Here is a 13,549-nt window from a genome sequence, read left to right on the forward strand (position 1 = left end):
ATCTCCCTGTGACAGAGCACCTGGGGGAAGGGGTGGGTGTGGGCATAGCTTTAGCAGACTTAGACATCCCTGCCTGCCAGCTCTGAAGAGAGCAGTGGATCTCCCAGCACAGTACTCAAGCTCTGCTAAGGGACAGACTGTCTCCTCAAGTGGGTCCCTGACTCCCATGCCTCCTGACTGGGAGGGGGTTGACAGATACCTCATACAGGAGAGCTCCAGCAGGCATCTGGCTGGTGCCCTTCTGGGACAAAACTTCCAGAGGAAGGAGCAAGCAACAATCTTTGCTGTTTTGCAGCCTCTGCTGATGATACCCAGGCAAACAGGGTCTGGAGTGGACTCCCAGCACACTCCAGAAGAGGGGCCTAATTGTCTGAAAACTAATAAACAGAAAGCAATAGCATCAACATCAACAAAAAGGACAACCATGCAAAAACTCCATCCAAAGGTCACCAACAGCAAAGACCAAAGGTAGATAAATCCACAAAAAAGAGGGAAAATCAGCACAAAAAAAAGACTGAAAATTCCAAAAACCAGAACGTTTCTTCTCCTCCAAAGGATCACCACTCCTCACCAGCAAGGTAACAAAACTGGATGGAGAATGAGTTTGACCAATTGACAAAAGTAGGCTTCAGAAGGTGGGTAGTAACAAAATCCTCCAAGCTAAAGGAGCATGTTCTAACCCAATGCAAGGAAGATAAGAACGTTGATAAAAGGTTAGAGGAATTGCTAACTGGAATAACTAGTTTAGATAAGAACATAAATGACCCAATGGAGCTGAAAAACACAGTACAAGAACTTCATGAAGCATACACAAGTATCAATAGCTGAATTGATCAAGTGGAAGAAAGGAAATCAGAGATTGAAGATCAACTTAATGAAATAAAGGATGAAGACAAGATTAGAGGGAAAAAAATGAAAAGGAATGAAGAAAGCCTCCAGGAAATATGGGACTATGTGAAAAGACCAAACCTACGTTTGACTGGTGTACCTAAAAGTGATGGGAAGAATGGAACCATGCTGGAAAATACACTTCAGAATATTAATCAGGAGAACTTCCCCAAATCTAGCAAGGCAGGCCAACATTCAAATTCAGGAAATACAGAGAATACCACAGAGATACTCCTTGAGAACAGTAATCCCAAGACACATAGTATTCAGATTCACCAAGGTTGAAATGAAGGAAAAATGTTAAGGGCAGCCAGAGAGAAAGGTTGGGTTACCCACAAATGAAAGCCCATCAGACTCACAGTGATCTCTTGGCAGAAACCCTACAAACCAGAAGAGAGGCAGGCCAATATCCAACATTCTTAAAGAAAAGAATTTCCAACCTAGAATTTTATATCCAGCCAAAATAAGCTTCATAAGTGAAGGAGAAATAAAACCCTTGACAGACATGCAAATGCTAAGGGATTCTGTAACCACCAGGCCTGCCTTATAAGAAGGAAGCACTAAATAAGGAAAGGAAAAGCCAGTACCAGCCACTGTAAAAACAAACTAAAATGTAAAGACCATCAATGCTATGAAGAAACTGCATCAACTAATGGGCAAAAATAACCAGCTAGCACCATAATGACAGAATCAAATTAACACATAAAAATATTAACCTTAAATGTAAATGGGCTAAATGACCCAGCTAAATGGCACAGACTGGCATTTGGATAGAGTCAAGACCCATCAGTATGCTGTAGTCAGGAGACCAATCTCACATGCAAAGACACACATGGGATCAAAATAAAGAAATGGAGGAATATTTACCAAGAAAATGGAAAGCAAAAAAAAGCAGGGGTTGCAATCCTAGTCTCTGATAATACAGACTTTAAACCAGCAAAGATCAAAAAAGACAAAGAAGGGCATTACATAACAATAAAGGGATCAATGCAACAAGAAGAGTTAACTATTCTAAATATAGATATGCACCCAATACAGGAGCACCCAGATTCATGCAGCAAGTTCTTAGAGACCTACAAAGAGACTTAGACTTTCACACATAATAGTGGGAGACTAACACCCCACTATCAATATTAGACAGATCAACATGACAGAAAATTAACAAGGATATTCAGGACTTGAACTCAGCTCTGAATCAAGTGAACCTAATAGACATCTACAGAACTCTCCACCCCAAATCAACAGATATATATTCTTCTCAGTACCACAACACTCTTATTCTAAAATTGACCAAATAATTGGAAGGAAAATACTCCTCAGCAAATGTAAAAGAATAGAAATCATAACAAACAGTCTCTCACACCACAGTGCAATCAAATTAGAACTCAGGATTAAGAAACTCACTCAAAATTGCACAACTACATGGAAACTGAACAACCTGCTCCTAAATGCCTACTGAGTAAATAATGAAATTAAGGCAGAATAAAGAAGTTCTTTAAAACCAATGAGAACAAAGACACAACATACCAGAATCTCTGAGACTCAGCTAAAGCAGTGTTTAAAGAAAAATTTATAGCACTAAATGCCCAAAGGAGAAAGTGGGAAATATCTAAAATTGACACCATAATATTACAATTAAAAGAACTAGCCGGGCGTGGTGGCTCAAGCCTGTAATCCCAGCACTTTGGGAGGCTGAGGCGGGTGGATCACAAGGTCAAGAGATCGAGACCATCCTGGTCAACATGGTGAAACCCCGTCTCTACTAAAAATACAAAAAATTAGCTGGGCATGGTGGTGCGTGCCTGTAATCCCAGCTACTCAGGAGGCTGAGGCAGGAGAATTGCCTGAACCCAGGAGGCGGAGGTTGCGGTGAGCCGAGATCGTGCCATTGCACTCCAGCCTGGGTAACATGAGTGAAACTCCGTCTCAAAAAAAAAAAAAAAAAAAACAATTAAAAGAACTAGAGAAGCAAGAGCAAACAAATTCAAAAGCTCGCAGAAGATAAGAACTAAGATCAGAGCAGAACAGAAAGAGATAGAAACACAAAAAAACCTTCAAAAAGTCAGCAAATCCAGGAGCTGTTTTTTTGAAAAGATTAACAAGATACATAGACCACTAGCCAGTCTAATAAAAAAGAGAGAAGAATCAAGTAGACACAATAAAAAATGATAAAGGGGAGACCACCTCTGATTCCACAGAAATACAAACTACCATCAGAGAATACTATAAACACCTCTATGCAAATAAACTAGAAAATTTAGAAGAAATGGATACATTTCTGGACACATACACCCTCCCAAGACTAAACCAAGAAGAAGTCAAATCCCTGAATAGACCAATAACAAGTTCTGAAATTGAGCCTACCAAATGAAAAAAAAAAAAAAAGCCCCAGACCAGATGATGCACAGCCAAATTCTACCAGAGGTACAAAGAGGAGTTGGTACCATTCCTTCTCAAATTATTCCCAACAATAGAAAAAGAGGGACTCCTCCCTAACTCATTTTATGAGGCCAGCATCATCCTGTTACCAAAACCTGGCAGAACAACATCCTGACACCAGAACACAACAAAAAATGATGAACATCGATGTGAAAATTCTTAATAAAATACTGGAAAATCGTCAGCACATCAAAAAGCTTATCCACCATGATCAAGTTGGCCTCATCCCTGGTATGCAAGGCTGGTTCAACATATGCAAATCAATAAATGTAATCTATCACATAAATAGAACCAATGACAAAAACCACATGATTATCTCAATAGATGCAGAAAAAGCCTTCAATAAAATTCAACACCCCTTCATGCTAAAACTCAATAAACTAGTGTCAATAGAACATATCTCAAAATAATAAGAGCTGTTCATGACAAACCCACAGCCAATATCATACTGAATAGGCAAAAGCTAGAAGCATTCCCTTTGAAAACTGGCACAAGACAAGAATGCCGTCTCTCACCACTCCTAGTAAACATTGTATTGACAGTTCTGGCCAGGGCAATCAGGCAAGAGAATAAAATGAAGTGTATTCAAATAGAAAGAGAAGAAGTCAAATTATCTCTGTTTGCAGATGACATGATTGTATATTCAGAAAACCCCATCATCTCAGCCCCAAAACTCTTTAAGATGATAAGCAACTTCAACAAAGTCTCAGGATACAAAATCAATGTGCGAAAATCACAAACATTCCTATACACCAATAATAAAAAAACAGAGAGCCAAATCATGGCCAAACTCCCATTCGCAAATGCTACAAAGAGAATAAAATACCTAGGAATACAACTTACAAGGGATGTGAAGGACCTCTTCAAGAAGAACTACAAACCACTGCTCAAGGAAATAAGAGAGGACACAAACAAAAGAAAAAATATTCCATGCTTATGGTTAGGAAGAATCATGATCATGAAAATGTCCATACTGCTCAAAGTAATCTATAGATTCAATGTTATTTCCATCTAGCTACCATTGACTTTCTTCACAGAATTAGAAAAAACTACTTTAAATTTCATATGGAATCAAAGAAGAGCCTGTATAGCCAAGACAGGCTATACAGGCTATATTGAAAATTAAATTCCAATAAAATTCCATATGTAATTTTAAATCCTAAACAAAAAGAACAAAGTTGGAGGCACCACACTACCTGACTTCAAACTATACTACAAGGCTACAGTAACCAAAATAGCAAGGTACTGGTACCAAAACAGATGTATAGACCAAAAGAACAGAACAGAGGCCTAAGAAATAACACCACACATTTAGAACCATCTGATCTTTGACAAACCTGACAAAAGCAATGGGAAATGATTTTCTATTTAATAAATGGTGTTGGGAAAACTGGTTAACCATATGCAGAAAACTGAAACTGGATCCCTTCCTTACACCTCATACAAAAATTAACTCAACTCAAGATGGATTTAATATTCAAATATTTATTTATTTCAAGACCTGAAACCATAAAAACCCTAGGAGAAAACCTAGGTAATACTATTCAGGACATAGGCATGGGCAAATACTTCATGACTAAAACATCAGAAGCAATTGCAACAAAAGTTAAAATTTATAAGAGGGATCTAATTAAACTAAAGAGTTTCTAAGAAACTATCATCAGAGTAAACAGGCAACCTACAGAATGGGAGAATATTTTTGCAATCTATCCATCTGAAAATGGGCTAATATCCAGAATCTACAAGGAACTTAAACAAATTTACAAGAAAAAAACAAACAATCCCATCAAAAAGTGGGCAAAGGCTATGGACAGACACTTTTCAAAAGAAGACATTTATGTGGCCAACAAACATATGAAAAAAAAAGCTTAACATCACTCATCATTAGAGAAATGCAAATCAAAACCACAATGAGATACCATCTCACTCCAGTTAGAATGGCAATTATTAAAAAATCTGGAGACAACAGATGTTGGAGAGGATGTAGAGAAATAGGAACATTTTATACTGTTAGTGGGAGTATAAATTACTCCAACAGTTGTGGAAGACAGTGTGGCAATTCCTCAGGGACCTAGAACCAGAAATACCATTTCATCCAGCAATCCCATTACTGGTATATACCCAAAGGATTATAAATCATTCTATTATAAAGACATGCACATGTATGTCTATTGCAGCACCATTCACAATAGCAAAGACTTGGAACAAACCCAAATGCCCATCAATGTTAGACTGAATAAAGAAAATGTGGCACATATACATCATGGAATACTATGCACCTATAAAAAAGGATGAGTTCATGTCCTTTGCAGGGACATGGATGAAGCTGGAAACCATCTTTCTCAGCAAACTAACACAGGAACAGAAAACCAAACACCACATGTTCTCACTCATACGTAGGATTCGAACAATGAGAACATATGGGCACAGGGAGGGGAACGTCACATACCAGGGCCTGTCAGGTGGTGGGGGGAAGGGGAGGGATAGCATTAGGAGAAATACCTAATGTAGATGATGGGTTGGTGAATGCAGCAAACCACAGTGGCACACGTAAACCTATGTAACAAACGTGCACATTCTGCACATGTATCCCAGAACTTAAAGCATAACAAAAAAAAATTAAATAAATAAATAAATAAAATGGTGCCCATTAGAAAACTTTATAATAAAAAATCCACAGGGCAGATCCAAGATGGCCAAATAGGAACAGCTCTGGAGTGCAGCTCCCAGTGAGAACACAGAGGGTGAGTGATCACCACATTTCCAAACGAGTTTTTACTGCCTAGAGACCAGGATATTCCAGGGCGGAAAAGCACCATGAGTTTCCAGCATGTCTGTTTCAGCTGGCACAGCAGGTCTCCACAAAAAAACTCACACAAATCAGGGTGTCCGACTGGTGCCTGGAACACCTGAGAGACAGAGCTGCCCATTCAGTTAAAAAAAAAAGGGGGCTGAACCACAAAGCCAGGTGATCTGGCTCAGTGGGTCCCACCCCCCACAAAGACCAGCAATCTGAAACGCTCTGGATTGAAAATTTCACAGCAAGCACAGCTGGACCTGGGATAGTCCAGCTTTGTGGGGGGAAGGGCATCCACCATTACTGAGGCAGTCCACCACTATCGAGTCAGTCCACCACTACCGAGGCAGTCTGCCATTACTGAGGCAATCTGCCATTACCAAGGCAATCCGCCATTACTGAAGCAGTCCACCACTACAGAGGCAGCCTGCCATTACTGAGGCAGACCGCCATTACGAAGGCAGTTATAACTATAACTCTATAAACAAAACCACAAGGAAGTTCACACAACAGCTGGGCAGAGCTCACGGCAGCTCAACAATGCCTCTGCTGGCAGACTGTGACTAGGCCACCTCCTGGCTGGGCAGCACATCTCTGAAAAAAGGCAGCAGCACATCAGGGACTTATAAATAAAGCCCCACCTTCCCAGGACAGAGCACCTGGGAAAAAAAAGGTGGTTATGAGTTCCGCTGTAACAGACTTAAGCATACCTTCCTAGCAGCTCTGAACAGAACAATGGAGCTCACAGCTCAGCACTTGAGTTCCTATAAGGGACAGACTGTCTCCTCAAGCAGTTCCCTGATCCCTGTATATCCAAAGACACATCATAAAGGAGAGCTCAGGCTGACATCTGGTGGGTATCCTTCTGGGACAAAAATAACGGAAGAAGAAACTGGCAGCAACTCTTACTGTTCTGCAGCCGCCACAGATGATCCCCAGGCAAGCTGGGTATGGAGTGGACCTCCAGCAGTCCTACAGCAGAGGGGCCTGACTGTTAGAAGGAAAACTAAAAAACAGAAAACTATAACTTCATCAGCAAAGAAAAGGACATCCACTCAGAGACCCATTCCAAAAGGCACCAACTACAAAGATCACAGGTAGATAAATCCATAAAGATGGGAAGAAATCAGTACAAAAAGGATGAAAACAGCCAAAGCCAGAACACCTCTCCTCCTCCAAAGGATCACAACTCCTCACCAGCAAAGGAACAAAGCTGGATGGAGAATAAGTCTGATGAACTGACAGAAACAGGCTTCAGAAAGTGGGTAATAACAAACTTCTCTGAGCTAAAAGAACATGTTTTAACCCAATGCAAAAAAACTAAGAACCTTGAAAAAACGTTTGATGAAATGCTAACAAGAATAAACAGCTTAGAGAAGAATATAAATGAATTAATGGAGCTGAAAAACACAACATGAGAACTTCACGAAGCATACATAAGTTTCAATAGCTGAATTAACCAAGCAGAAGAAAGGATATCAGAGATTAATGAAGATCAACTCAATGAAATAAAACGAGAAGGTAAGATTAAAGAAAAAAGAGTAAAAGGAAATTAACAAAGCCTCCAAGAAATATGGGATTATGTGAAAAGACCTAATCTATGTTTGATAGGTGTACCTGAATGAGACAAAGAAAATGAACACAAGCTGGAAAACACTCTTCAGGAGATTATCCAGGAGAACTTCCCCAACCTAGCAAGGCAGGCCAATATTCAAGTCCAGGAAATACAGAGAACACCACAAAGATATTCTGCAAGAAGAGCAACCCCAGGGCACATAATCATCAGATTCACCAGGGTTGAAATGAAGGAAACATTGCTAAGGGGAGCCAGAGAGAAAGGTCGGGTTACCCACAAAGGGAAGCCCATCAGACTCACAGCAGATCTCTCAGCAGAAACCCTACAAGCCAGAAGAGAGTGGGGGCCAATATTCAACATCCTTAAAGAAAAGAACTTTCAACCTAGAATTTCATATCCAGCCAAACTAAGCTTCATAAGCGAAGGAGAAATAAATCCTTTAAGAACAAGCAATTGCTAAGAGATTTCATTACCACCAGGCCTGCCTTACAAGAACTCCTGAAACAAGCACTAAACATAGAAAGGAACAAACAGTACCAGCCACTCAAAAAACATACCAAATGGTAAAGAGCATCAACACAATGAAGAAACTGCATCAACTAATGGGCAAAACAACCAGCTAGCACCAAAATGGCAGGATCAAATTCACACATAACAATATTAACCTTAAATGTAAATGGACTAAACGCCCCAATCAAAAGACACAGACTGGCAAATTGGACAAAAAGTCAAAATCCATCAGTGTGCTGTATTCAGGGAGCCCATCTCATGTGCAAGGACACAAATAGGCTCAAAATAAAGGGATGGAGGAAGATCTATCAAACAGAGAGCAAAAAAAAAGCAGGAGTTGCAATCCTAGTCTCTAATAAAAGAGACTGTAAATCGGCAAAGATTAGAAGAGACAAAGAAGGGCATTACATAATCACAAAAGGATCGATGCAATGAGAAGAGCTAATGATACTAAATATACACTCACCCAATACAGGAGCACCCAGATTCATAAAGCAAGTTCTTAACGACCTACAAGGAGACTTAGACTCCCATACAATAATAGTGGGAGACTTTAACACTCCACTGTCAATATTAGACAGATCAACGAGACAGAAAATTAACAAGGATATCCAGGACTTGAACTCAGATCTGGACCAAGCAAACCTAATAGACATCTACAGAACTCTCCACCCCAAATGCACAGAATATATATTCTTCTCAGCACCACATCACACCTACTCTAAAATTGACCACATAATTGGAAGTAAATCATTCCTCAGCAAATGCAAAAGAATGGAAACCATAACAAACAGTCTCTCAGACCACAGTGCAATCAAATTAGAATTCAGGATTAAGAAATTAACTCAGAACCACAGAACTTCATGGAAACTGAACAACTGGCTCCTGAATGTTGACTGGGTAAACAACGAAACGAAGGCAGAAATAAAGATGTTCTTTGAAACTAACGAGAACAAAGACACAACATACCAGAATCTCTGGTACACATTTAAAGCAGTGTCAAGAGGAAAATTTATAGCAATAGATGCCCAGATGAGAAACAAGGAAAGATCTAAAATCAACACCCTATCATCAAAATTGAAAGAGCTAGAGGAACAAGATCAAAAAACTCAAAAGCTAGCAGAAGACAACAAATAACAAAGATCAGAGCCGAACTGAAGTAGATAGAGACACAAAAAAAAACCTTCAAAAAATCAATAAATTCAGGAGCTGGTTTTTGAAAAGATCAACAAAATAGACCCTGGCCAGATTAATAAAAAAGAAGAGAGAAGAATGAAATAGATGAAAGAAAAATGATAAAGGGAATATCACTACAGATTCCACAGAAATACAAACTACCATCAGAGATTACCACAAACAACTCTATGTACATAAACCAGTAAACCTGAAAGAAATGGATAAATTCCTGGACACTTGCACCATCCCAAGCCTAAACGAGGAAGGAGTCAAAACCCTGAACAGGCCAATAAAAAGGGCTGAAGTTGAGGCAGCAATTAATAACCTACCAATCAAAAAGAGCCCAGGTCCAAGAGGGTTCACAGCTGAATTCTACCAGACATATGAAGAGGAGCTGGTACCATTCCTTCTGAAACTATTCCAAATAATCCAAAAAGAGGGAATCGTTTCCAAATCATTTTATGAGACCAACATCATCCAGATACCAAAATCTGGCAGAGATTCAACAAGAAAAGAAAACTTCAGGCCAATATCCATGATGAACATAGATGTAAAAATCTTCAATAAAATACTGGCAACCTGATTGCAACAGCACATCAAAAAGCTTATCTATCACAATCAAGTAGGCTTCATCCCAGGGATGCAAGGTTGGTTCAACATATACAAGTCTATAAATGTAATTCACCACATAAACAGAACCAAAGACAAAAACCAGATGATTATCTCAATAGATGCAGAGAAGGCCTTCAACAAAATTCAACAGCCCTTTATGCTAAAAATGCTCAATGAACTAGGTATCGATGGAACGTATCTCAAAATAATAAAAGCTATTTACAACAAACCCACAGCCAATATCATACTGAATGGGCAAAAACTGGAAGCATTCCCTTTGAAATCTGGCACTAGACAAGTATGCCCTCTCTCACCACCCCTATTCAAAATGGTATTAGAAGTTCTAGCCAGAGCAATCAGGCAACAAAAAGAAATAAACAGCATTCAATTAGGAAAGGAGGAAGTCAAATTATCTCTATTTGCAGAAGACATGATTGTATATTTAGAAGACCCTGTTGTCTCAGCCCAAAATCTCCTGAAACTGATAAGCAACTTCAGCAAATCTCAGGATACAAAATCAAGTGCAGAAATCACAAGCATTCCTATACACCAATAACAGACTTAAAGAGAGCCAAATCAAGAACGAACTGTCATTCACAATTGCTACAAAGAGAATAAAATACCCAGGAATGCAACTAACAAAGGATGTAAAGGACCTCTTCAAGGAGAACTACAAACCACTGCTCAAGGAAATAAGAGAGGGCACAAACAAATGGAAAAACATTCCATGCTCATGGTTAGGAAGAATCAATATTGTGAAAATGGCCTTACTGCCCAAAGTAATTTATATATTCAATGCTACTCCATCAAGCTACCTATGACCCTCTTCACAGAACTGGAAAAAAACACCTCAAACTTCATATGGAACCAAAAGAGAGCCCGCATAGCCAAGTCAATTCTAAGCAAAAACATCAAAGCTGGAGGCATCACGCTACCTGACTTCAAACTATACTACAAGGCTACAGTAATCAAAACAGCATGGTACTGGTACCAAAACAGAGATATAGACCAATGGAACAGAACAGAGGCCTTGGAGGCAACACCACACATCTACAACCATCTGATCTTTGACAAACCTGACAAAAACAAGCAATGGGGAAAGGATTCCCTGTTTAATAAATGGTGTTGGGAAAACTGGCTAGCCATGTGCAGAAAGCAGAAACTGGACCCCTTCCTGACACCTTACACTAAAATTAACTCCAGATGGATTAAAGGCTTAAACATAAGACCTAACACCATAAAAACTCTAGAAGAATACCTAGGCAAAACCGTTCAGGACATAGGCGTAGGCAAGAGCTTCATGACTAAAACACCAAAAGCATTGGCAACAAAAGCCAAAATAGACAAATGGGATCTAATTAAACTCCAGAGCTTCTGTACAGCAAAAGAAACAATCGTTAGAGTGAACCAGTAACCAACACAATGGGAAAACATTTTTGCAATCTACCCATCTGACAAAGGGCTAATAACCAGAATCTACAAAGAACTAAAACAGATCTACAAGAAGAAAACAAACCCATTCAAAAGTGGGTGAAGGATATGAACAGATACTTTTCAAAACAAGACATACATGAGGCCAACGAACTTATGAAAAAATGCTCATCATCACTGGTCATTAGAGAAATGCAAATCAAAACCACATTGAGATACCATCTCACGCCAGTTAGAATGGCAATCATTAAACAATCTGGAGGCAACAGATGCTGGAGAGGGTGTGGAGAAATAGGAACACTTTGACACTGTTGGTGGGAGTGTAAACTAGCTCAACCATTGTGGAAGACAGTGTGACGATTCCTCAAGGACCTAAAAATAGAAATTCCATTTAACCCAGCAATCCCATTACTGAGTATATATCCAAAGGATTATAAATCATTCTATTATAAAGACACATGCACACGTATGTTCATTGCAGCACTGTTTACAATAGCAAAGACCAGGAATCAATCCAAATGCCCATCGACGATAGACTGGCGAGGAAAATGTGGCACATAGACACCGTGGAATACTATGCAGCCATAAAAAATGATGAGCTCATGTCCTTTGTAGGAACATGGATGAATCTGGAAACATCATTCTCAGCAAACTGACACAAGAACAGAAAATCAAACACCACATATTCTCACTCACAGGCAGGTGTTGAACAATGGAAACACATGGACACAGGGAGGGGAGAATCACACACTGGGGTCTGTTGTGGGGGACTAGGGAGGGACAGTCGGGGGTAGGGAGGTTGGGGAGGGATAACATGTGGAGAAATGCCAGATATAGGTGACGGGGGATGGAGGCAGCAAACCACATTGCCATGTATGTACCTATGCAACAATCCTGCACGTTCTGCACATGTACTCCAGAATCTAAAGTGCAATAAAATATATTATTTAAAAATCCAATTTGTCATAATCAAATTACTTACAATAAAACATATAATCAGATTATTTATAATAAAATAATCTGCTTTTTAAATATAATAGCTAATTCTGTACATTGATTACAGGGAAGTAAGAATGGTCATGGATCTGTCAAAAAATGCCAGTGTCATGGAATAAGGTGGTGACACATGGGAGGAGATAGATATTCAGGCTATTTTGAGGACTTGATGAAAGACTGGGTATAAAGTGTGAAGAAAAAGAGCAATCAAAGATGCTACCACCGTGAATATGGGGCCTGAGCTACTGAGGGTTGTTTTCTGAGGTAGGGAAGAACATAAAGTAGAGGTGAGAATAAATGGTATGATTTGGCCACATTAAGTTAGATGTACTTCTTAAACCCCCAAATGGAGAAGTCAGGTGGGAAGCTGGATATAGAAGAGAAAGATTGAGGATAAATATGTCTGGAGCCACCTGCATGTGGATACTATGTAAAGCTTTGGAGTTGTGTAGAATCACCTAGGGAGGGATTCTAACTAGAAAGGCGTAAGAAGTCACCTAGGCATTCTAATATTTACAGACCAAGCAAAGAGAAAGAGCCAAGAAAAAGTAACTGAGAAGATGCAGCAAGTGAGTTGAATGCTGCGGCTGAAATGCCAGTACAAGGCCAGAAAAACAGTAGTTGAGCCTGGCAATCTGAGAGTCATTGGTGACCTTTCAAGAGTAATTTCACTGCAGGGAAGAACAGAAGCCCATCTGTGAAGAGGTGCAAATTGAAAGTTGAAAGCGTGGATACAGAAATGATGGACAACTTTTTCAAAAAGCTTTGCTACAGCAGGTTTTTGTGGTGCTGGTGGTTGTTTTTAGTGATGATCTTGAAGCATGCTTGTATTACAGTGGAAAAGTTTCAGGAGAGAGAGGAAATGATTCTCAGTAAGGGTGTAATCCTACTGCACTGTTCAGATTTTGTCCTAATTAATTCCAGGTTCCCAAAGGTGCATTCCAGTTGACATTTCTAACCTTCCAGAATCATAGAGTGTGCCTCCAGCTGTGGCCAGTCATTGGGGAAAAGATTGTCCTTAGTCATCAGGAGACTGGATGATAGGGTGTGAATGAATCAACTCAAATCCATTTGCACAGCTGGGAAAGAATTCCAAATGCAGGCCATAAAAAGAGTGCATCAGC

The sequence above is a fragment of the Sapajus apella genome, unplaced genomic scaffold (assembly GCF_009761245.1).
Source record: "Sapajus apella isolate SASKATOON/1434 unplaced genomic scaffold, GSC_monkey_1.0 scaffold41, whole genome shotgun sequence".
Classification (NCBI taxonomy): domain Eukaryota; kingdom Metazoa; phylum Chordata; class Mammalia; order Primates; family Cebidae; genus Sapajus; species Sapajus apella.